The sequence below is a fragment of the Podarcis bocagei genome, assembly GCF_964188305.1.
Source record: "Podarcis bocagei genome assembly, chromosome: 17".
In the NCBI taxonomy this organism is placed as follows: Eukaryota; Metazoa; Chordata; class Lepidosauria; order Squamata; family Lacertidae; genus Podarcis; species Podarcis bocagei.
In genome coordinates, this window is record NC_138143.1 from 8,846,735 (window position 1) to 8,872,586 (window position 25,852).

Here is a 25,852-nt window from a genome sequence, read left to right on the forward strand (position 1 = left end):
ACACAGCTTCCGCTTGTGTGCAGGAAGCTCCTGCAGCCAATTGGAAGCCACACCTTAGTTTTCAAACAGTTTCGGGAGTCGAACGGACTTCCAGAATGGATTAAGTTCGAGAACCAAAGTACCGCTGTATTGTTATTTTAATTGCATGTTAGCATTTTATGCATGTGAGCTGCATAGAAAAGTATAGTTTAACAACAAAAATGACAACACTTTTATATTACCTGGCAGGGTAATTGGAATTTGCTAATGATACCCAAATGCCTTTTGCTCTGTAGCATTCTGTTTCTTTAGAGATGGATCAGGGGAGAGAACAGGACTTCATGAGTAATGATTTTATGGTTGTTATCTCTACAACATGGGAGAATTCTGATCCACATGATTTACTTTAACGTGAACTTTCCAGGAGGAAGGTCTAATAGCTATTTGGCAGACCAGTGTTTCTGCATTGAGGAAGAAATCATGTATCCATATTGCTTCCCTGGTAGGTAGAATTACCAATGAATTTGAAAACTGATTTTGGGTATTTTTGTAGGCATAGAATAATATGACTGAGATCGCCCAGATGGGCTCAGAAGGCTGACTCAGGACACTTAATTCACTTAATTCAATGGAATTCAAAATGTAATGCAACGAAATACAATATACAGTATTTCCCAAATGAGGCCTCCCGCCGCTGGTGCCCTTCCACCATTTGGCTTCCGTTCTTAGACCGAGGTAGAGTTCGCAAACCAGGACACTACTTCCGGTTTTGTGGAGCTTGTAGACTGAATAGTTCATAAACATGGCTGTTCTTAAACTGAGGCACCGCTGTATAAGAAATGAAAGAAGCAATAAAAAACCCACACAGCATTTAGTATGCATTACAATTGCAACAAGTGGGAAAATCATTAAGCGAGCCACCAAGACACTCAGTTTTCAGGTGGTCCATAGAATCATAGAATCAATTGTAGAGTTGGGACCCTTGGGTTAAATACCGTATTTTTTGCTCTATAAGACTCCCTTTTCCCCTCCTAAAAAGTAAGGGGAAATGTGTGCGCGTCTTATGAAGCGAATGCAGGCTGCGCAGCTATCCCAGAAGCCAGAACAGCAAGAGGGATTGCTGCTTTCACTGCGCAGTGATCCCTCTTGCTGTTCTGGCTTCTGGGATTCAGAATATTTTTTTTCTTGTTTTCCGCCTCCAAAAACTAGGTGCGTCTTGTGGTCTGGTGCGTCTTATAGAGCTAAAAATACGGTAACTAACAATTTGCTGCCCAAAATCTGCAGCCTGGTACAGCTGTCTCATTCTGCCCTGTTGGGGGTGATGTTGAGTCAGGCTGAGGAAAGGACTGGAATTCTGCATCCAGCTATCCACTTTCCTTCCTGCACAGAGAATCAAACAGGATGCAAAACAGTGCCAGCTTGTGGACAGAGAAGAAACTCGTGCATTTTGCAGGAATGTCAAAGGAATGTTTTGGCAGTATGTGCAACGAGGAAGAAATTGAAGCAGAATATTTTTATTTTGTAAAATGCGCCGTTGTAATATGTTGCCCTATCCTCCTGCATGTTGTTGTTGTTGTTGTTTAGTCGTGTCCGTCTCTTCGTGACCCCATGGACCAGAGCACGCCAGGCACTCCTGTCTTCCACTGCCTCCTGCAGTTTGGTCAAACTCATGCTGGTAGCTTCGAGAACACTGTCCAACCATCTCGTCCTCTGCCGTCCCCTTCTCCTTGTGCCCTCCATCTTTCCCAACATCAGGGTCTCTTCCAGGGAGTCTTCTCTTCTCATGAGGTGGCCAAAGTATTGGAGCCTCAGCTTCACGATCTGTCCTTCCAGTGAGCACTCAGGGCTGATTTCCTTAAGAATGGATAGGTTTGATCTTCTTGTAGTCCATGGGACTCTCAAGAGTCTCCTCCAGCACCATAATTCAAAAGCATCAATTCTTCAGCGATCAGCCTTCTTTATGGTCCAGCTCTCACTTCCATACATCACTACTGGGAAAACCATAACTTTTACTACACGGACCTTTGTTGGAAGGTGATGTCTCTACTTTTTAAGATGCTGTCTAGGTTAGTCATTGCTTTTCTCCCAAGAAGCAGGCGTCTTTTAATTTTGTGGCTGCTGTCACCATCTGCAGTGATCATGGAGCCCAAGAAAGTAAAATCTCTCACTCCCTCCATTTCTTCCCCTTCTATTTGCCAGGAGGTGATGGGACCAGTGGCCATGATCTTCGTTTTTTTTTTTTATGTTGAGCTTCAAACCATATTTTGCGCTCTCCTCCTGCTGCACGCAACCAAAAACAGTGCTTGTAGGGTTTGTGGGCAAATCCCTTCAATAACAGTCTGGTTTGTGCGGATGGTGTAGTAGTGGAACAATTCTTCCCAAGGGAGCCAAGTTGAGCTGGAACTTCCAAACCACAGGACAACTATTATACAGTAGCAGAAACAGATTGAAAATAAACACAAGGACACCCAGTGGTTTCCTGACTGAATGAGTTCCATTGCTGCCAAAGGAGAAAACTTTGGCTATTCAGATCAACAGCAGAGGTGCAACTCATTCTGGAAAAGTTCAGACTTGGAACTTAGACAGTTTGGTTTTTAAAAAATCATTTTTATTGATTTTCCAATAAAAAATATCCAATTAATATATCCAATCATAATACTCCAATTAAAATAAAAAACTAAAATAAAAAGACCAAATTATAGTCCAAATTATAATTATTAATTTTTCGGGGCTCCCCGCAGTCTGGATCCCTGAAGCATGTTAATGATTGGGAGTTGCTGCAGCATTAAACTTCAGATAACAGACTTGGACAACATCCCAGATCGGAACGGAGTCAGAGGAAGCTGCGCTGATAAAAAGACAGTTGGAAAAACGTATACTACCAAAGCTGTATTTGATGGATGAAAGTATATGATGCTTGACATGATTGACAATTGTGAACTCAGGGACGGGAATTATAAAGTGTCAAAATCGAGATGTGGAAAATATGGAAACAACGAGGAGAAGTAGGACTGAGATGTAGAACTTAGACAGTTTGATGCCTGAGGCATGAAATATGAAAGATACACATTCTGCCTAATAATAATAATAAATTCATTTATACCCCACCCATCTGGTTGGGTTGCCTAAGCCACTCTGAGCGGCTTCCAAGACAAAAAAAAACATAATAAAACATCAAACATTAATAGTAACAATCTGATCCAATATAAAAGTCACAATAACTTTAAAATAAGCAACTTATATCAAACTTACATCACTTTCACTACCTGAGCCGACTGAAATCCAGCATCGCCTGAGCTCTGTGAGTGCAGCTTTCTCCCAACTGAAGTGCAGAGTGTTTGAGGACCGGGACATTTGCAGGGAAACCAAAATGCTTGTTTACAAAGCTATTGCACTACCAACCTTACTGTATGCTTGTAAAGCATGGACCACTTATAAACGCCATCTCCAACTCCTCGAAAGATTCCTGAAAGAGATCCCGGTCAGATTATTACGCAAGAGGGAAGGATATAGACATATATTAGGTGTCTTAAGAAGGAACAATATCCAATTTAGATGGGAATTCCCTGAGGGAATTGCTTTCTTTTTTAAAGATAAGAGATTTAAACTGACTAGTTCCTTGGAAGTAGAAAAGTTCCTGAGAAGATATGAGAAGGAGCTTAGTAGAAAGGAGGATGGATTAACAGATAGAGGGGACGCCGGGGGGGGGGAGGGAGGGGGGAGGGCGAGGTTGAGAAGAGGGGAGGGGGAGGGTGAGGGAAAGGAGGAAGAGGGGGAAGACGTAGCGGAAGAGGAGGAAACAGAGGAAGAGGAAGAAACTAGGAATTGAAATTAGTTATAAACGTAACGCTCTACCCAAACTATGTCTTTAACCTTTTTAACTTGGAATGTTAATGGTCTAAATAAGAAATCAAAAAGAAATAAAGTAGAGAAAGTTTTGAAAAATAAAAAATGTGACGTGATCTGCTGCCAAGAAACTCATGTGGCCAAAAAACACAAACATATACTGATTAATAAAAAGCTGGGAATGGAGTTTATAAACTCGGAGGTGAATAAAAAGAGAGGGTTGGTCATCTATGCTAAAGAGAAGCTGGAACCCAAAATAATATGTAAAGATGAGGAGGGGAGAATTTTAGGGATCCAAATCACCCACCAAGGGGAAAGGTTTAATGTGGTGTCGGTCTATGCCCCTAATACAAACAAATTTGAGTTCTTCAAAAAACTAGAACAAACATTACTAGAATTAGAAAACTATAAATTAATTTTATTAGGTGACTTGAATGGAGTCCCTAAACCCGAAATAGATAGAAGTGAAAAGAGAAGGAAAGGGAAACAGGGGAAACTCCCCAAAACCTTCGAGGACCTTCAAGAAAATTTAGACCTAATTGATGTTTGGAGACACAAAAACCCAACAGGAAAACAGTTCACACATTTCTCCGGAGTACATCAGAGCTGGGGCAGAATAGACCAGATCTGGGTCTCCAGAGATCTCTTGTTAAGAGCAGGGAGATGTATAATAGAGCCCAGAACATTATCGGACCACAGCTCAATCCTTTTGGAAATAAAGAGTATCCCATCAGGTACATACAGATGGAGAATGAACGATTACCTAATGGAACAAGACGAGATTATCGGTAGGGCAAAGAACATCTTGAAGGAATACTTTGATCATAACTTGGATAAAGGAACTAAGATTAATGTGGTTTGGGATGCCAGCAAAGCAGTCCTTAGAGGTTTTCTGATTCAACAGAACAAATATAGAAAAATCTTGAGAGAGGCTAAGAAGGAAGAACTAATCAGACAATTAAAAGAAGTAGAGGATAAACTAACAATAAAACCCGGTGATGAGAGCCTCAAACAAATTTGTAAAATATTACAAACCCAATACTCATCACTGCTGAATCAGGAAATAGAGTGGGGAATAAAATTGATGAAACAAAGGTACTTTGAATCAGCAAATAAAACCGGTAAGCTGCTAGCGTGGCAATTGAGGAAGAAAAAAAAAACAAAGGTGATTAACAAAATTAAACTCGAAGACCAATTAATAGAGGACCCCAGTGAGATCAAGGGAAAGTTCCTTCAATACTACGAAACCCTGTACAAGAAGAAAGAGGATGAGGATACAGCTGAAATAGGAAGGTATTTGGAGAGGAACGAAGGGGCGCAGCTATCAGACGAAGAAAAGACAGTCCTAAACGAGCCGGTAACAATAGATGAGGTCAGGGATGCAATTAAGAAAATGAAACCCGGGAAGACCCCCGGCCCAGATGGCCTTTCGCAAAAATATTACAGAACTTTAGAGGAACATTTAACTCCGGTACTCCGCGACGTAATTAACAATATCCTCCTAGGAGGGGAAATACCCGACTCGTGGGGAGAGGCGTATATCACATTAATACCCAAAGCAGATTCAGATACACTTAATATAAAAAACTATAGACCAATTTCTCTGCTTAACATAGATTATAAGATTTTCGCAGGAATAATGGCATATAGATTAAAGAAATATCTTAATAGAGCGATTCATAAAGATCAAGCCGGATTCCTGCCCGGTAGACAAACAAAAGATAATGTAAGACATGTGGTCAATATAATCGAGTATCTGGACCTTAAAATTGATATTCCTGCCGCCTTAATCTTTATAGATGCCGAAAAGGCCTTCGATAATGTATCCTGGCAATTTCTCATTAAATGTATGGAAAGGGTAGGAATAAGAGGGCCATTCCTAGAAGGCATCAGAGCGATCTATTCAAACCAAAGGGCGAAACTTATCATCAATAGTAATTTAACAGACTCATTCACGATTACAAAGGGCACAAGACAGGGTTGCCCATTATCACCTTTGTTATTTATTATGGTCCTGGAAGTCATATTGAATAAGATTAGAGGAACATCAGAAATAAGAGGGATTAAGGTAGGCAAAAAAGAATATAAAGTCAAAGCATACGCTGACGACCTAGTAATATCAATAGAAGAACCGCTAGAAACAATAAATACAGTTATGGGTTTAATGGAGGAATTTGGGGAGTTATCGGGGTTTAGACTAAATAAAACAAAAACAAAAATGCTGGTAAAGAACCTAGACGAACAATCAAAGAATAAAATCGAGGTGGAATCTGGGATAAAAATATCAAAAAAGGTTAAATATTTGGGTATTTGGGTCTCAACTAAAAATATAAATTTGGTGCAGGACAACTACAGCAGAATTTGGAAAGAATGTAAAAGAGACCTTGATAGTTGGAGCAGACTACACCTGTCGTGGGAGGGGAGAATGGCGGCCATTAAGATGAACATTCTTCCAAAAATGGTATTCTTATTTCAAAACATCCCAGTAATCAGGGGCACGACTATGTTTAAGGACTGGCAGAGGACCCTCTCTAGGTTCATCTGGCAGGGCAAAAGGGCCAGAATTAAATATAAGTTGCTTACTGATAAAAGAGATAGAGGTGGGTTTGCGGTCCCGAATCTACAACTATATTATGAGGCCGCGTGTCTATGCTGGGTCAAGGAATGGATAGTCTTGGACAACACCGACCTGTTGGACTTAGAGGGTTTCAATGCCAGGTTTGGGTGGCATGCTTACCTGTGGCAAGATAAGGGGAGTGTGCATAAAAGTTTTTCTAATCACATCATAAGAGGGGCATTGCTAGAGGTGTGGAATAGATGTAAGAATTTGGTAGAAAATGAAACTCCACTGTGGCTGTCACCCGTCGACATTCTAGGAATCAAAAAACTAAATATGGAAGGCAAAAGGTGGACATATGCCGACCTTTTGACAAGATCTGAGAAAGGATGGGAAATTAGACCTTATGATGAACTAAAAGACAAACTATCGGGGTGGATGCATTTCCACCAAATTAATTCTTTATGGAACGTACACAAAAAAGCCGGTATGTGTAAGAACAAGTCCAAATTCCAATTGGAAATAATAGAAGGGAAGTCCAAACTCCTATCTAAAATGTACAACCAACTACTAGATTGGGATACCAAGGATGAGGAAATTAAAGAGGTTATGATTAAGTGGGCTATAGATTTAGGACACCCCTTAGACTATGAAAAATGGAAAAAACTATGGAATAAAGATATGAAATTTTCAGCTTGTGTTGGTCTCCGTGAAAATATGGAAAAGATGATGTACCGCTGGTACATCACCCCAACAAAATTAGCTAAAATGTATAAAACTGGAGACAATACCTGCTGGAAATGCAAAAAGAAAGAGGGAGATTTCCTCCATATGTGGTGGTCCTGCGATGAGGTAAAGAGGTTCTGGGGTGCGGTTTATGATGAATTAAAAAAGATCCTAAAGTACACCTTTCCAAAAATACCCGAGGCGTTCCTTCTGGGAATGGTGGGGAACGAGATCAACAAAGACGACCAAACTCTATTCCAGTATGCGACAGCTGCCGCTAGGATACTCCTAGCGCAGAATTGGAAAAAACCCAACATTCCAACGATCAGGGACTGGCAAAATAAGCTAACTGAATATATCGATTTGGCAATAATGACTCAGAGGATTAGGCAACAGAAAAATACCAAATTTATTAACGATTGGAACAAATTTTTTTCGTATATAGAGAAGACATCAGGAAATGTTAAAATAACAGTCGGTATAATATAAAAACCGTGAGGTAGAGCATCCGGATTAACAAAAGATACTGCGGTATATAGTGTTGAGATAAAGGTCACGTCGTGGTGGTGGGAAGCTATGTAATATAAAAGATTGTATACTGATTTTTGTAATTTCTTTTTTGTTTTGCTTTTGTTAACAAGGTATATGTGTTTTTAAATGTTGGATTATAATAAAAACTTTTTAAAATTAAAAAAAAAAAGAAAGATTCCATCAAAGGTGTGTCTGAAAATTTTTACACATCACTTGGGAAGACAGACGAACTAATGGCAGTGGACTGAAAGAAGCAAAGATCACCAGTGTCGAAGCAATCGTTCTTCAACATCTACTTCGTTGATTGGTCATGTTGTTCAGGTGCCTAATTATCGTCTTCTAAAGCAACTACTCTATTCTGAACTTAAAAATGGAAAGCGGAATGTTGGTGGTCTACAAAAGAGGTTTAAAGACTCTCTCAAGGCAAATCCAAAGAAATGTAGTATAAACACCGGCAACTGGGAAACACTGGCCTGCGAGCGCTCCAGCTGGAGAACAGCCTTTACCAAAGGTGTCATGAGCTTTGAAGACACTCGAACTCAGGATGAAAGGGAGAAATGTGCTAAGAGGAAGGGGTGCTTGGCAAACCCTCACTGTGATTAACTCCTGCCCAGAAATCTAGGCCCCTGCTATGGAAGGACATGTGGATCCAGAATTTGCCTCCACAGTCACTTATGGACTCACTGCTAAAACCCTGTTTTGGAAGACAAGCCCATAGGGAAATTCGTCTTGCGGAACGACTCAAAAACGGAAAACTCTTTCGTCTTGTGAGTTTTTCGTTTTGCAAGGCGTTTGTCTTGCGAGGCACCACTGTATATGGTAATTTATGGACCCAATAGGTATCTAAAGTCATTTGCACATAACAAAATAGGATAGGTACTCTATATACAGTGGTGCCCCGCAAGACAAATGCCTCGCAAGACGGAAAACTCGCTAGACGAAAGAGTTTTCCGTTTTGGAGGTGCTTCGCAAAATGAATCTCCTATGGGCTTGCTTCGCAAGACGAAAATGTCTTGCGAGTTCCTGCAGGTTTTTTTCCCTTTCCCCCCCTTTTTCTAAGCCGCTAAGCCGCTTATCAGCTGATCCCATAAGCTGATAAGCCGCTAAAAGCTGCTAATGGCGCTAATCCGCTAATCCGTTAATGGGCTTGCTTCGCAAGACGAAAAAACCACTAGACGAAGAGAATCACAGAACGGATTCTTTTCGTCTTGCGAGGCACCACTGTATAGGAATGAGCAAAGCAATGATATTTTAGGGAGCAGGCTAGCAGGCGGGACCCATTACTTACATCACAGGAGCCTATACAACACAAAACACTGTTGTTGTTGTATGTAGGTTTTATTTTATTTGTTTTTTATCTTATATTTTGGAAATGTACATGCAGGTTTTTTTCCTTTAAATTTTTTTTGGGGCCCCAAGAGAGTTGGGCCCTAAGCTATAGCTTGTTTAAAGGTAAAGGGACCCCTGACTGTTAGGTCCAGTCATGGCTGACTCTGGGGTTGCGGCGCTCATCTCGCTTTATTGGCCTAGGGAGCTGGCGTACAGCTTCCAGGTCATGTGGCCAGCATGACTAAACCGCTTCTGGTGAACCAGAGCAGCGCACGGAAACACTGTTTATCTTCCCACCGGAGCGGTACCCATTTATCTACTTTGATGTGCTTTCGAACTGCTAGGTTGGCAGGAGCTGGAACTGAACCCCCGTCGCGGGGATTCGAACCGCCGACCTTCTGATCAGCAAGTCCTAGGCTCTGTGGTTTAACCCACAGCGCCACCCGCGTCCCCATAGCTTGTTTAGTTTATGTGTAAATCTGGCACTGCTTCAACTAATAATACCTTAAAACTCTGACAATCCAGCTACTGGGGAAAAGATTTTCCTTAAGGAAGGCATGAGCAGAACCATACTGATCACTTCAGAACTTAACATGAGTCTAGCCCATTCTCTTCCAGACTCTTGTCTGCTGGTACGTTTCAATTGCTGCACAGGTGCCCAATGTACCACTTTTTGCCCTCTCTCTTGCCTGATGTGACTTATTCCATTTTTGAAGCTCGTGGGAAATTCTCCAGACTGGCCAACCTAAAAGCAGAGGGCATTTTACATGGGGCAAAAAGGAATGTTGTCTTACTTATTTACTTTGCCAAACCTTTATTAGGCATTACAAATAAAAGCCATCATAAAAATGTCCATGTATAAAATTTTTAAATATATACAAATAAACAGCCATGTAAAAATATGCAATAACGAGGATTTTCATTGGGGTTTCCTCCCGCTAAATAGTGCCATTCACCACTCCAAGAGATACTATTGATAAAAACTCTTGCAAGCCACCGTTGCAGTTACTTCTGGGTTAATGTCAGACAGATAGAAACTGATATTTTCATTATTCCATGATGTTAGACTACCCAGAAAAGGGGATAGGACGTGTTTGTGTAGCTGGTTGTACAATGTAGAAAAGAATATGTTCTACTGTGCCCGGCACATTCAAAAAACATCTGGGGATGCTTAAATATCTGCCCTTGACAATAGCTGAGGGGAAACATTCAGTTGGGCTAACGTAAAGGCCCTGCATTGGACTGCAATTATTAATTTTGAAATATAAGTGACCCTGTTATTTGTCGGATTTAAACCATAAAATTTGGGGGAGCAAATTTTATTTACAGTTGACTCAATGTTTTGTTTTTCAATGTCCCTTAATCCGATTTGAATATTATAATAAATATATTGCACACTTGAAAGAGTTCCAAGTCAATACCAATAGTTCTGATTTTGCCATGTAAGCATTGGAACTATCTGGATTTATAAGAGTTTGACATTATAAAATGTCAGAAATAAAGTCCATGCTTGTGTGCTCTGTACCTAAGCTGAACCTGTGACCAATTAAATCATACCTAACTAACTACAGTGGTGCCCCGCAAGACGAATGCCTCGCAAGACGGAGAACCCACTAGACGAAAGGGTTTTCCGTTTTGGAGGTGCTTCGCAAAACGAATCTCCTATGGGCTTGCTTCGCAAGACGACAATGTCTTGCGAGTTCCTGCTGGTTTTTTTCCCTCCCCCCCCTTTTTCTAAGCCGCTAAGCCGCTTATCAGCTGATCCGATCAGCAGATAAGCCGCTAAAAGCCGCTAATAGCTCTAATCCATCAATGGGCTTGCTTCGCAAGACGAAAAAACCGCTAGACGAAGAGAATCACAGAACGGATTCTTTTCGTCTTGCGAGGCACCACTGTAACTAAATTAAATCATACCTGACTTTAAGCATTTAAAAATAGACCAGGTGGAGGCTGAGCGCCCCCTGCTGCCCATTTGTTTAACATGCCTTTCTCTTAGTTTATAAATTGGAGCAGGCTGTAATTCTGATGTCTCTTATCTATGTTAAATGTAGTGTTATAAGAAGAAGAAAAAACCTCTATCTCCCTTATGGGGTTTCTAGAGCCCCATATAGACTCCCTCAGGAAAGTCTCTATTGGTTGGAGAGAAGAAACAGAGGCCAAGAAGAGTATCTGAAAGGTAGGCAGCTAATAAACCAAATCTTTATTAAAATAAATTAAAAGGTAAACAGTAAAGGACCCCTGGATGGCTAAGTCTAGTCAAAGGCAACTATGGGGTTGTGATGCTCATCTTGCTTTCAGGCTGAGGGAGCTGGTGTTTGTCCACAGACAGCTTTCCAGGTCATGTGGCCAGCAGGACTAAACCACTACTGGTGCACGGAGGACCGTGACGAGTGCCAGAGCGCACAAAAATGTCATTTACCTTCCCGCCGCAGTGGTACCTGTTTATCTATTTGCACTGGCATGCTTTCGAACTGCTAGGTTGGCAGGAGCTGGGACCGAACAATGGGAGTTCACCCCGATGCGGGGATTCAAACCGCCAACCTTCCAATCAGCAAGCCCAATAGGCTCAGTGGTTTAGACCACAGCACCACCCGCGCCCTAATAGAAAATAAGCTGTTGCAACAGGGTCCCTACACACAGAAGGGAGGAGATCCCAGAACAAAAGGAAACCAGAATTTTTATACCTTTTGAGTCGGATCTGCCCGCGGCCTGGCCTGCAAGAACATCAGTCATACATCAGAAATACGTCATAGAAAGGAGGGACATTGGATAGTTACAGGTAAGTTTCACAGGTTACAGGTAAGTCATTGACACCTCCTCAAGTGTCTGTGGGTTTTTATTTAGCATTTATACAACCATTAGGGATGCGGGTGGTGCTGTGGGTTAAAACACAGAGCCTAGGGCTTGCTAATCAGAAGGTCGTGGTTCGAATCCCTGTGACGGGGTGAGCTCCCGTTGCTTGGTCCCTGCTCCTGCCAACCTAGCAGTTCGAAAGCATGAATTGCAAGTAGATAAATAGGTACCACTCCAGCGGGAAGGTAAACGGCGTTTCTGTGTGCTGCTCTGGTTCACCAGAAGAGGCTTAGTCATGTGGGCCACATGACCCAGAAGCTGTACGCTGGCTCCCTCGGCCAATAAAGCGAGATGAGCGCCGCAACCCCTGAGCCGGCCATGACTGGACCTGATGGTCAGGGGTCCCTTTACCTTTACAACCCTTAAAACGGAGAGACAAAAGGAGAGTCAGGCATGGATGGGTTTCAGCCTGTTGCCTCAAAAATGTCTTTCTGCCAGTTCCTGTTTTTGTTTTTCCTTACATCCTAATATCGATAACATGCTAACAATTACGGTACTTATTATTGTCTTTTGCAGGAACAAACAGTGGGCAACACATCCTTAGGAATGTGAAAAGGTAGTATCAAAGGAGCATCTCAAGAGAGTCCAAGACTTGGAAATTTTTTTGTAGCTTAACAACGTATAGAATATATAGACTTAAATCATCACCTTATTCCTTGTCTAAATAATAAACTTTATTGTTTTACCTACAGTGGATTCTTCGGCTTATTTACATACAGTGGTACCTTGGTTCTCAAACGCCTTGGTACTCAAACAACTTGGAACCCAAACACTGCAAACCCAGAAGTGTTCCGATTTGTGAACATGCTCCGTTTTGAGTGTTACGCTTCCAATTTGATTGATACGCTGAGGTCTGTCTGTTTTTGCGGCTTTTTTTTGGTTTTGTGACTGTGTGGAACCCAGTTCAGCTACTGATTGATTGTGTGACTGCAGTGCATTGTTTATTGCTTTCATTTTATGGATCATGTTAAATTGCTGTTTTAAGGGTTGTTTTTGAAAGTCTGGAACGGATTAATCCATGAAGAGTGACTAGTGGGGTGCCACAGGGTTCTGTCTTGGGCCCGGTCTTATTCAACATCTTTATCAACGACTTGGATGATGGACTCAAGGGCATCCTGATCAAATTTGCAGATGACACCAAGCTGGGAGGGGTGGCTAACACCCCAGAGGACAGGCTCACACTTCAAAACGACCTTGACAGATTAGAGAACTGGGCCAAAACAAACAAGATGAATTTTAACAGGGAGAAATGTAAAGTATTGCACTTGGGCAAAAAAAATGAGAGGCACAAATACAAGATGGGTGACACCTGGCTTGAGAGCAGTACATGTGAAAAGGATCTAGGAGTCTTGGTTGACCACAAACTTGACATGAGCCAACAGTGTGACGCGGCAGCTAAAAAAGCCAATGCAATTCTGGGCTGCATCAATAGGAGTATAGCATCTAGATCAAGGGAAGTAATAGTGCCACTGTATTCTGCTCTGGTCAGACCTCACCTGGAGTACTGTGTCCAGTTCTGGGCACCACAATTCAAGAAGGACACTGACAAACTGGAACGTGTCCAGAGGAGGGCAACCAAAATGGTCAAAGGCCTGGAAACGATGCCTTATGAGGAACAGCTAAGGGAGCTGGGCATGTTTAGCCTGGAGAAGAGGAGGTTAAGGGGCGATATGATAGCCATGTTCAAATATATAAAAGGATGTCGCATAGAGGAGGGAGAAAGGTTGTTTTCTGCTGCTCCAGAGAAGCGGACACGGAGCAATGGATCCAAACTACAAGAAAGAAGATTCCACCTAAACATTAGGAAGAACTTCCTGACAGTAAGAGCTGTTCGACAGTGGAATTTGCTGCCCAGGAGTGTGGTGGAGTCTCCTACTTTGGAGGTCTTTAAGCAGAGGCTTGACAACCATATGTCAGGAGTGCTCTGATGGTGTTTCCTGCTTGGCAGGTGGTTGGACTCGATGGCCCTTGTGGTCTCTTCCAACTCTATGATTCTGATTCATTTTGAATTACTTTCTATGGGGAAGTACGCCTTGGTTTTGGAACGTTTTGGAATGGACTTCCAGAATGGATTAAGTTTGAGAACCAAGGTACCACTGTACTATGTAGAGATGATGCAAGGGCATCATGCAGTGTGTGTGGGGAACACCACTTGACAGTTTATGAATGGAGTGGATTGACATTGTGAATTGGTGTTATTCATTATCGACACAGTAGATGGTGCTGTGGAGCTGCTCAGAGCTCTTTCGTCGCTTGTAAAAGGAAAAAAAAAACGGTTACCTTTTGCCAGATGTAACTTAATACAGTGGTGCCCCGCAAGACGAATGCCTCGCAAGACGAAAAACTCGCTAGACGAAAGGGTTTTGCGTTTTTTGAGCTGCTTCGCAAGACGAATTTCCCTATGGGCTTGCTTCGCAAGACGAAAATGTCTTGCAAGTTTGTTTCCTTTTTCTTAAAACTGTTACAGTAATATAGGGTGCATTGCTTGAAGAGGTGCAGACTTTGAGGAGCAACTCATAGCACGCGGTGTGGTAGCCTTTTTTGAGGTTTTTGAAGACTTTGGTGATTTTTGAAGCTTTTCCAAAACTTCTTTTGCAGCCATTTGGTAAGTTAAACTTTTAAAACTTTTTTTGGGTTTTTTGGATTTTGGGTTGGGGTGTTTGGAATTCAAGGACTTGGTGTTGGGGAGGGGTTTGCAAGAATCTGGAATCTTGTGTGTTTTTTCTGCATTTTTATGATTTTCTGTGACCATTGGGCCACTCTGCTGTTTTTTGTTTTTTTAAAAAAAAATCTGGATTTGAATTTCTGTGTGGTGGGTGGCTGGGGGAACAGTTGAGGAAGGGTTTGCAAGAATCTGGAAGCTTGTGTGTTTTTTCTGCATTTTTATGATTTTCTGTGACCATTGGGCCACTCTGCTGGTTTTTTTTTAAAAAATCTGGATTTGAATTTCTGTGTGGTGGGTGGCTGGGGGAACAGTTGAGGAAGGGTTTGCAAGAATCTGGAAGCTTGTGTGGTTTTTTTCTGAATTTTTCTGATTTTTATTGTTCCTTCAATTTTTGAATTTATTGTTCCTTCAATTTTTGAAATGCTCTTTACAGTATGTGTGACTTTAAAGAGCACTTAATAAACTCTTGTTGTACCAAATTTGGCCTTGTTTGGACTTTTTTTGACCATAGGAACGCATTAATTGAATTTCAATGCATTCCTATGGGATTTCGTGCTTCGCAAGACGAAAAATTCGCTAGACGAAAAAACTCGTGGAACGATTAATTTCGTCTTGCGAGGCACCACTGTACACCTCTATAATGAATGACACCAGTTCACAATGTCAATCCACTCCCTTCAGTGGATGGTGAGGGCTCATTCATAAGCTGTCAAGTGGTGTTTTCCCCACACACATTGCATGATGCCCTTACGTGATTTACATAGTATGTATATATTAGTGCGTTTGAGCATATAAACTATGCAGACTTGGGTACTTGTCTTAAGAAGAACATGGAATAATTTTTTTTTGGGGGGGAGCATATTTGCCTCACTTTTCAAGCCCCCCCCCATGCTCTCAGAGTGCCTTACAAAGGTCAAAAGCAAGACAGCCCTTGTCTTCAGGTTTGCACTCTAAAAGGTGTGGCACAAAAGGAAAAAGGGTTGGGAGGGATGAGGGGGAGAGCAGTGCACCAGCTGAAGTTGGCAATGGACACTGAGCCACTGAGATCACCGAGAATGGCTGCTGTTAGATGACTGTTGATAGGAGAGAGGACTCTGATGGAGCTGGTTTCTCGGAAAAGCGGATGGGAGCCCAGCTTTCACTTTGTTCCCTCTGCTGCAGCTGTATGTGGCTATATTTGGAAAGATCATCTCAGTAAGTGATGAGGCAATGGTAGTTAACCACTAAAGGGAAAACGCACAATTAACCTTGGCCAAATGTCAAACAATGAGTGAAAAATCTTATCATCTTATCTGTGCCAGTTCTGCCTTCACTTAAGGCAAGCTCAGGGGAGCGGGAACACCTCTTTCAAATTGCCATTGTGGTCATTAAGAACCAGAGAAAAGCTGCTGGCTGGTGTGCTGCTTTAAGTCTGAGCCATATCTTTTATTTTCAGATGCCAAGGAGCTGCTTCAAGGGCAGATTTAAGCTGGTTGATCCATGCTGGAGGCAAAGGCTTCATCCCTTCCAGGACCAGCAAAGTGAGGTGAAGGCCTCTTGTGACATGTGCTGGGGCAGTGCCTCCTAAACCCCTGGCTGTTCCCCTCTAAGAAAAACGTCGTTGCATAGATTTGGCCTGTTCTTCCCTGTCTTTTCCACATGACAAAAATGGCACATTGCTGTTGATCGTGGGGAAATGTGTATTTTGAAATGGAATATCTTCAGGCAGGGGAGAAGTTGATAAGGCGTTTGTGTATTTGTTTTATTTATTTTATCTGAAATATTTTCATTTTACCTTTCTGCCTGATGACAAACATTCAAGGTGCTTGACAGTAACGGGGTAGGGGGTGGGGAAGACGCATAAGGAATATAATAAGGGCAGTTACAGATAGGTAGCCGTGTTGGTCTGCCATAGTCAAAATAAAAAAATTCCTTCCAGTAGCACCTTAAAGACCAACTAAGTTAGTTCTTGGTATGAGCTTTCGTGTGCATGCACACTTCAGAAGTGTGCATGCACACGAAAGCTTATACCAAGAACTTAGTTGGTCTTTAAGGTGCTACTGGAAGGAATTTTTTTATTATAATAAGGGCAGTACAGGCTACAGTGCACAATGTCTTCATTTGTAGGCCTATTAAAGAATTTGTTCTGCGGTCACAGTTTGAAATCTTAGCTAAGTAAACACATGTCTATCAGGAGCTGCAGGTCAAAAAGACACTGGGATGGGAAAATAGTGGCCTTACAGATGTTGTTGGCAGTTGCCCAACAGTCCCAGCCAGAGTGGCCGAAGGTCAGAAGAGGATGGGAAGATCACTTAAACTGGCCAATTTTGTTTTGAAAAATAAGCATCCATAAACCTAATATATTCGCAGACTAGTGAAAAATCACCCCTCCATGGCTGCTCTGTTCTACAAAATAAAAATGTTTCATCTATGCACACTTCTTTTTTAAAGTATGTGAATAACATACTATGTAAGGTAAAGGTAAAGGGACCCCTGACCATTAGGTCCAGTTGTGGCCAACTCTGGGGTTGCGGCGCTCATCTCGCTTCCGGGTCATGTGGCCAGCATGACTAAGCCGCTTCTGGCGAACCAGAGCAGTGCACGGAAACGCCGTTTACCTTCCCACCAGAGCGGTACCTATTTATGTACTTGCACTTCATGCTTTTGAACTGCTAGGTTGGCAGGAGCAGGGACCAAGCAACAGGAGCTCAACCCATCGTGGGGATTCAAACCGCCAGCCTTCTGATGGGCAAGTCCTAGGCTCTGTGGTTTAACCCACAGCGCCACCTGCATCCCCAACATACTATGTAGCTCAGCCCTAATATAAATGATAGTTGCAGCCTTGAGCCTCTTTCTCAGGAAAGCATCTCTGCAGAGCTGGTTTGATTGAGGTTGCAATGAGACACATCTGGGTATGTAAGCAAACACATAAAGACAACAGCCTTCCTTACCCATTGGCTCTACTGCTGAGGTGTTATGGAATGCTCATAAAGATTGCAATGACCCAGAAGTTTAAAAAAACCTGTTACAGATAGGTAGCCGTGTTGGTCTGCCATAGTCAAAATAAAAAAAATTCCTTCCAGTAGCACCTTAAAGACCAACTAAGTTAGTTCTTGGTATGAGCTTTCGTGTGCATGCACACTTCTTCAGATACACTGAAACAGAAGTTGCCAGATTCTTCTGCATCCACACGAAAGCACATACCAAGAACTAACTTAGTTGGTCTTTAAGGTGCTACTGGAAGGAATTTTTTTACTTTAAAAAACCTGGCAGTGCATGAGATGAAGGGTTGTTTGTAAGAAGGGATGGCAGAGAAAAGAAGAAGCAGTATCAAGTGTTGTGTGTGGGCAAATCATTCTTTGGCTCTTGTTTTTCTCTTTGCACATTTCTGCACCTCTTTTCTTTGTGGGAAGATAAAATTTCATTTAGTTAGAAAGGTTTTGATTACAGTGGTACCTCGGGTTACAGATGCTTCAGGTTACAGACTCCGCTAACCCAGAAATAGTACCTCGGGTTAAGAACTTTGCTTCAGGATGAGAACAAAAGTCCCCAAAAGAAAGCTTAGCCAAGTAAAATCTAAACTGAAAATTCAGAAAAATCCCAAGATGAAGATTTTAAGGATAATCACCAAAACAAAAAAAACCATGTGACAACTGGAGCAGCCAAGAGAAAATGAAGGAATATGAAAGGGATAAATCAAGTTTTGTTTACTTTTCAAACTAACTAGCCCTGAGAGTGGCATCTAGCATCTGTAAGACTCTCTTAGGATGAGTGTGCCAAGATTTTGGGGAATAGCAAGTGCCGCAAATAGCAGCAGAAGCTGCAGCAACAGCAAAATGCACTCATCACAGGTCAGAGTATTTTACCTAATTTGAAGCTATGGGGGAACTGCAGAAGATGGGCACCAAAATATTGTTGAGGGTTTTTTGTTCCTTGAGCTGTTTCTAAATCCATAAGGTCCCAAACATGCCCACATTTTAGGAAGAGAAAAACCACAAGCAAATTGAAGGTGACTTTGCCAATTCCAGTGTGGAAAAGCAAAGAAGGCATTTGGAGGATGAAGCTGCTGATGGCAATAAGAGGTGGTTTGTCTTTGGCTCCTGTGGAGGAGGAAATGCAGAGCAACTACTCAGGGACGTAGCAACTCCAGGACCCTGCGTGAAAGTGTATTATTTCTCTGAGGAAAGCTCTTCCTGGGTGACGTTGGGCCAGTCACTGCCTCTTAGCCTAACCTACCTCACAGGGTTGTTGTGAGGATGAAATAGAGGGGGACCATTATACCACCTGTGCAGAAAATTATGTAAAATATGGGAAATGGACCTCAAAAGGTAACAATGCAAACAGGGCAGGCAAAACCATCACCAGTACACAATGTGGCTGTGACTGCAATAACTCAATAACTCTCATTACAGCCTACAGTTTCACTGAAAATTTCATACGCTGCAACCATGTTTTTGGATTTTAAAAATTGTTTTATTTTTGTTAAGCAACTTCTAGGAAAAGCTATTTAGTTCATAGCTCACACAGCATTGACTCTATAATATTAAACCTTGGATCATCTCCAGTACTTCCGTTTTCAAGGTGATACTTTTAAAATAACGATTTAAAAACTAGATCTAACTAATTGCTTGTTTTGCCTTTAACATCTCACTTGTTGAAGGAAGGTAACTATCAAATACTCTTGACTTTTCAGAGGTGGCAGCACACACAAATACCTAACAAGTGATGTCTGAATGCTAGATCATAATGATAGGAACAATACAGATGCATTCTGAATTAATGGCATCTAGGCGAGCATCTCTTGCTTCGCTGGAAAGAAAATTTATATTGTGTTCCATCCGCAGCTCTTTCTGCTAAGGCTCTTCTTGGTCACGATACAACCATCACACCACCTTCAGCTCATTGGACGAAAGGTAGGCTATAAATGTAGTAACACATAAAATACAAACGAAGGTTCCCAAGGGGCCTGTACTGAGCAATCCTGTTCATTCAATCATTTTTTTTCAGAAGAGAACTTGAAAAGCCAATGTGGTCATCATCTGTGCTTCCAATCGAAGGAACTTCTGCCATCAGGGTGCCACTACAGAGTAGGTCCTATTCTGTGTTACCACAATGAGGTTCACCTGCTGGTAGGACAAACTAGTGTTTCTGGATCTCAGGCTAGAGAGGAAATCTCTATTGTGTTCCATCTGCGACTCTTTGTGCTAAGACTCTTTCAGGTTGCGGTGACTGAATTGTTAGAAGAAGCCCTATTCTGTGTCACTACAATGAGGCTCGCCTGCAGGTAGAACACTCCTTTTGCTCCAGCTCCTCTTTCCTTCACACTTCCCAGAGTTCACTGTACCTGAAGTGAGAGTCACCTGCATTTGGGCTGTGCTGCTTTAGGTAAGTTCACATTCTACCACTCAGTGGTCTTTTCTCAAGACAATGTTTTTTGTATCGGTCTCTCCTTTTTCCCATTTTTGTTTGTGGTGGTGTCTTCAAAGGTCTCTCCAAATAGCTCGCAACCCTCAAATGAAGCCAGCTCCTCCAGCAGAGTCCCAGAAGTCATGGTGGTAAGAAAAGCTGTGGTTTTTTTGAAATTTTCTGTAGGATTGGTGGAAGGTGGCTGGGGAGAAACTAGCGACTCTAGATCGCAGACCAAGAATGGGATCCGCAGGACACAATGTCACCCTCAGATGGATAAACAAAAGGGTGAACAGTCTTCCTTCTTTCATACCAAGCTTAACGGCAGAGATTTAAGTCTGAATCTCATCTCTCTGTTGTGCCCCTTTAGATCAAAGGCTCATCCAGCTTCAAACAAAAATGGCAGTCAAAATGGCATTCCATGACTGAAGGACATTTAGGTGAGTATGCCTTCCTAGGCAAGGGAGAAAGTCTCTTATTGTGTTCTGTCTGCAACACATTGTGCAAAGACTCTTTCAGGTTGCGGTGACTGAGTTGTCAGAAGAAGCCCTATTCTGTGTCACCAAAATGAGGCTCACCTGCAGGTAGGAGAAGACTTCTTTTGTTCCATCTTTCCTTTCCTTCAGGCTTCCCAGAGTTCACAGTACCTGAAGTGAGAGTCACCTGCATTTGGAATGTTCTGCTTTAGGCAAGTTCATATTCCACCACTCAGTGGTCTTCCCCCCCCAAGAACATGTTTTTTGTATTGGTCTCTCCTTTTTCCCCATTTTCTTTTCTGGTGGTCTCTTCACAGGTATCTCCAAAGAGCTCCCAACCTTCAAATGAAGCCAGCCCTTCCAGCTGAGTCCCAGAAGTCATGGTGGTAAGAAAAGGGTCACCTGCAGGTAGAACCCTTCTTTTGCTCCATCTCTTCTTTCCTTCAGGCTTCCCAGAGTATGCCTTGCTTGGCTAGGGAGAAAATCTCTATTGTGTTCCGTCTGCAACTCATTGTGCTAAGACTCTTTCAGGTTGAGGTGACTGAGTTGTCAGAAAATGCCCTATTCCATGTCAGCACAATGAGGCTCACCTGCAGATAGGAGAACACTTCTTTTGTTGCAGCTCTTCAAGTTTCCAAGAGTTCACAATTTGGACTGTGCTGCTTTAGGTAAGTTCACATTCCACCACTCAGTGGTCTTTTTTTTTAAGACAATGTTTTTTGTATTGGTCTCTCCTGTTCCCCGTTTTCTTTTCTGGTGGTCTCTTCACAGGTATCTCCAAAGAGCTCCCAACCCTCAAATGAAGCCAGCTCTTCCAGCTGCATCCCAGAAATCATGGTGGTAAGAAAAGGTTCACCTGCAGGTAGGAGAACACTTCTTCTATTGTTCCATCTCTTCTTTCCTTCAGGCTTCCCAGAGTATGCCTTTCTTGGCTAGGGAGAAAATCTCTACTGTGTTCTGTCTGCAACTCATTGCGCCAAAACTCTTATCGGGTTGCGGTGACTGAGTTGTCAGAAGAGGCCCTATTCCATGTTACCACAAGGAGGCTCACCTGGTGAGAGAACACTTCTTTTGTTCCAGCTCCTCTTTCCTTCAAGTTTTCAAGAGTTCACTGTACATCAAGTGAGAGTCACCTGCATTTGGGCTGTGCTGCTTTAGGTAAGTTCACATTCCACCACTCAGTGGTCTTTTTTCAAGACAATGTTTTTTGTATTAGTGTCTCCTTTTTCCCATTTTCTTTTCTGTTGCTCTCTCCACAGAGCTCTTCTTGACATCTTAAGGTCCTGGTCCCCCCCGTGAATGTTCTCTCAGGTTTTGCTTTTCCCCTTGTTGCATTGCTCAAAAAAAAGGAAAAGACACTGGTGGTTGGCACTACCGGTTCCCAGGACGGGGTTCAAGCCCCTGCGGTGTCCATGCTTTCTTCCAATGCAACTGCTATCCCTCTCTGTCTCGCTATCCCTCTCTATCCTACATTGCCCAAATAACGACTGGCTCCCTTTTTCTTAAGCCAAAGTATTAGCATGGGAGGGGGGTGACTTCAGTGACTGAGCTTGATTCTTAACTCCACCATTGGACCAAAGGACCATTTCAAGCACCACGCCAATGTGCTGTTGCTGGGAAGATGCTCACTTGATGCATCACTGGTGTGTGTCTAGGTCGGCTGAATCCAGTGCCTGCTTCTCCTCCTAGCGTTCCCACTCACTGGTGTGAGAAGTCTCTCTATGCACCTTGTCTGTCTGCATTCCAGACACTACTGGAGGAGCAATTCTCCCTGCAAAGGTAACAGACAAAGTGACCTTATGGGGGAAACATGCTGTGGAGCTTGCTATGTAGGGTGGTGTTTATGTTTTTTTGTTTTTTAACAATTCATGATCAATTGCTTACCAATCTTCTGTCAGTAAATGGTGGATCATGAAGCAAGGAGAATTGAGGAGAGACCTTGGCAGATGCAACTTTGTTGACAACTTTGTGTGATGCAGGTGCAGATGCAACTTTGATGACAGGTGTTCTGGCAACTTAGAAAGTTCAGTGTCTATGTTTGCTTGCTTTCAGATTGGCAGGTACAACCCAACTATTGTGCAAGGAGGCCTCTATTTCAAGGCTAGATTTGATGTGCTTTCTCATAACGGTGAGTCTGTTTTTGGAGGTCACGTGGCAAGCCTGCAAATTAAAAAGATATTTTTGAAATAAAAAGTGTCAACAGAGGGATTTCCAATGCAACCCTATGCTTATCTACTCTGGAGTAAACCCAAATTGGTTCAAAAGGGACCTATTCCCAGCTAAGTGTATGTAGGATTGTAGCCTTTATGATGCATCAGACTTGGTCTACATCTGCTGAAGGGGAGATAAAAATACTTGAGTAGATATAGGATGCAAAGATTTTTAATAAACTTGAGGCATGAGCCTCAAGTTAAGTACAGTCATATCTCGGGTTGAAGTTGCTTCAGGCTGAGCACTTTCGGGTTGCACTCCACGGCGACGCAGAAGTAACGAAATGTTCACCGCGGGCAGCACCCCCCTGGGACGCTAACTGCTCACTTCTGGCGGTGCCCCCACAGGTGGCTAGCCCCACCCCCGGTGCACAGCACCTTTGGAAACACGATAAATAGGTATTCCTATTTTTCTGTAGGGTGAGCCTAGTCCTGGACTTCGGACAAGGTCCACACCCCCGGATTCCATTAACGGAATACCTTTAAGATTGAAGGGGCAGGTGATGGCCACACCACCCTTCCTCTATCATAAGATAAACCAATGCCTAACCGCCAAACCTTACAAAGTTGTGATTATTACTACGAGATAGGCAAAAACCCAATGGCCCATGCCAATTTGCCAAGTGGAAAAATTCCTACCAGGCCCCTCAATGGCAACTAACCGAGGTCCATAGCAAGGCCAAATTAGAAACCTGAAAATAGGGAGGGAGGGAAGGAGATTGAGGAAATAAGTCAAGAGCGATGCTAGAGAGGGCTGCCGCCCAGAGGACGATTGGGAAGGAGGAGGAGAAGCTGTCTTGCCTGTGGATCAGGTGACCCTAGCGCCTGTGCGCCATGACTGTTCTGCCGCCCCATGCTGAGCATTGGAAGACTCTCGTGCGACACGGGTGCGATGCAGTGGAGGGCGTGTTACTCCGGGGCTAGGGTGCAGAAGACGTAGGCCGAGATGCCGAGCCGGAAAGCTGCATATCACTAAATAGAGGGAGCCTAGGACGTACCAGGCAGCTCCTCAGACTCATCGCTGGTCTGAGACCCACTGGAAGCACTGGCTGCAGTGTCAGGAATAAAATCAGGGGTAGACTCAGGGTCTGCATCTTGGCTCACGTCCTCATGCCTAAACTGCTGCATCAAGGTATCCAATTCAGCAAAAACCTGGCGCATTGCCCGTGGGTCTTTTGCCATACCTGCCAATGCTGACTCCAATGGCCCTACTGCCTGCCCTGCAAGTGAGGAACCCCTTCCTTACTGGGCTGACTGGGACCGGGCCCTGGTAGCCGGAGCACATTTCGACCCAGTGCCGGCAGCAGCGGATGCCTGGTTCTTCTTGGGAGCCATGAGACAACCCCAATCGCAGTTCTAGAACTACCACAGAAAAAACCTGTTGCCCTGATTGGTTCAGAACCAGATGCGCAGGCAAGCTTGGCTCAGAATTATTGACCAGGCAGTTACAATATGAACTGAAGCAATCTTCAAATGATTCGACTGCCAAATATCCTGAGTGCCTGTAAGTGATTAGTGCTAGACCAAATTAAGCAATAAAAATTCTAAGTGATTTAACTAAGCTGAGGCGTTTTGATCCACTAAACTCTTCTTAAACACACCGCAGCCTGATAAAGTGAGCCCACCCAAGGAACCCAAGTGATAAAATGAACCAGCTGTTGTATAGTTAACCTTCAATTACATCCTCTAAATCAGGTCTGAAGATCAAATGTGGTGCCCCATCCAACTTGAAACCATCCAGGGCGCTGCTTAGCTTTGCAAGTGTGCCAGCAGTTTTCTTGCTGCACCACTAAAAGGATTCCTCTGTACTGAATGCAAAACACCCGAACAAAACAGCAACCCACATGATTGGTGCTAACCACATAAGCAAAGTAACCAGATTCAAATACAGAGGGACAATGCAGTGAAGCGCAGACTTACATGTATTTGTTTCTTTTATTTTTATTTCAAATTTATTATTTATATTATTATTAATTATGCTTTAAAGCTTCACTTAGAATCAAAATTCTGGAAATCAATTTTAATTGTGTAAAAATAAAAAAGTGATATTTAATCAAAATTAAGTAAATAAATAAACTTCAGCACACAATTACTCATAATGGAAGCGGCTCACTAGGGGCCAATGCAGCAAGAAGACCTGACAGTCCCGCACAGCGGCGCAAAATTTCCCCCAGCCAAAGCCTTAAGCACAAGAAAACCGAGCCAAAAAGCAGTTTTAACACGCCTGCTACTATTGCTGCAGCTGAATGCGACTACGTGTATAACAGACTCTGATGGGTCGCCCTCGGACCACGACTGCGACCAAATGGCGGCCCACAGCCAAGCTTCGCAGACCTGTAGAATATAGGTCGTTTGCCCACTTCAAAAATGGCCGCCGTAACCGTTAACCGTAAACGGTAAACCGTTAAGAGAGCTTGTAATGAAACCCACGTGGCCAAAAACAACACGGACGCCTCAGGACAGCAGAAGCCGGTGGGCGAAGAAATAATAATAATAATAAATTACTTATACCTCGCCCAGAGGTTAACTGTCAGGAAAGGAAGGGAAGCTCGCTATGAGGAAGCCCTGCAGCCGGCAGAATAACACAGCAAAAGCCGGTGGGCGAAGAGAGGGTTGACTTTCACGGAAGGAAATCAACTGCCCCCCCCCCAATAAAGCTCCGCGAAATTAACCCACTTCGCTCTCCCAAAGCAAGCAAAGACCGACAGGCGCCCAGGAGGCCAAGCGAGGAAATGGAGCAAATGGACTATATGGGATGCAGGGAAGGCGGGACACGGACACACACACTCTTAGGTCTGAGGCAAGGTCCCAGTGGCTGCGCAGAGCCACGAAGCAGCCCCTTGCCCTTCACTCACACAGCTGGGCAACCTAAGTGTAGAAGGGGGTGTAATGATGGCTCCAATGGGCGGCTCTCCCTCCCGTCGCAGCGGCAGAGCGGCTATAAGGGCGCCCCCAGATCTGCTCTCCGCTGTAGCTCGGGGGTTGGGGCAGCAGCTCTCCCCGCAGCGGCAGAAGGAGCCAAGCCCCAGCAAGGGAGACCGAGGAAGGCAGAAGCCGGCAGTTGGAGGAAGCTCGCGCCTCGGTTTAAATGGGGCCCGGCCACGCCCCCCAGCTAGCGGATTGGCTGGCAGGCGAAGGGGGGGCGGGAAGGGGAGTTCAGGGCCAGAGCTGCCAAGAGGAAAGAAGAAACTCTTTAGTCTTGCCACGACTGCGGCTAGGATGTTACCTGCCCAAAGATGGAAAAGGGAAGAAATACCAGCTAAGGAAATACCAGCTGATGAAAGGAGCAGTGTGA

At 43.4% G+C, this 25,852-nt stretch overlaps 1 long non-coding RNA gene across 1 annotated transcript; it reads right to left on the reverse strand.

Annotated features, from left to right (window-relative positions):
- Positions 1-20,045: 20,045 nt before the first annotated feature.
- Positions 20,046-25,818, reverse strand: LOC308576499. Its single transcript, XR_014003265.1, has 2 exons — positions 25,413-25,818; positions 20,046-22,507 (listed from the first exon to the last, which is right to left on the reverse strand). It is a non-coding gene; the product is annotated as an uncharacterized lncRNA (long non-coding RNA).
- Between the last annotated feature and the right edge of the window lie 34 nt (positions 25,819-25,852).